This window comes from Orycteropus afer, unplaced genomic scaffold (assembly GCF_000298275.1).
Source record: "Orycteropus afer afer isolate SDZICR_OR568_19922 unplaced genomic scaffold, OryAfe1.0 scaffold00549, whole genome shotgun sequence".
Classification (NCBI taxonomy): Eukaryota; Metazoa; Chordata; class Mammalia; order Tubulidentata; family Orycteropodidae; genus Orycteropus; species Orycteropus afer.
The window spans coordinates 1047569-1048201 of record NW_006922136.1 but is presented as its reverse complement, the minus strand read 5'-3'; positions in this window follow the sequence as shown (position 1 = coordinate 1048201).

Sequence of the window (633 nt, the reverse complement as noted above, 5' to 3'; positions counted from 1 at the left end):
GCATTAATCGATGCAAATCCTCCTGGGTTGTAATATTTTTATTATCTTGGTCTAGAGGTGGGAGGAGGAAGGTTCCAGAGGCAGAGCCTCCCCCATTATGATAACCCTTATCCCATAGGCTAAAGTCTAAAACAGGGGTACTAACAACTGCCAACTATTTACATTCCAATTAGACATTTGGGGACTGGAGAGATAACTATTGGTTAGGTCTGTGGATCAACTGTAAGGTAAACTTAGGCTAGGATATAATTTATTACCAGGTTCCCACACATCCCTACTCTAAAGGGTAGAATGATATTGTTTAAGGTCTTTGGGTATCAATGTCAACCCCAACCCTGCCTCTAACAGTGCTGGAAATATTTGGACATTCTTTTCCCCTGTGTACAGATATCTGAGGGACTATGTCCAACTCGACGGCACATAACAACAACAACAACAACATAGGTACATTTAAGGTAGGGTATCCCAACTTTAGCACTAAAAAGGTTTTAGGCAGGATAAATGGAAAAGAGCAAAGAAGAACTGACTCACTCTAATTGTGGTGTTGGTGAAGAATATTGAATATGCCAGAGACTACCAGAAGAATGAACAAATAAGTCTTGGATGAAATACAGCCAGAACACTCATTAGACA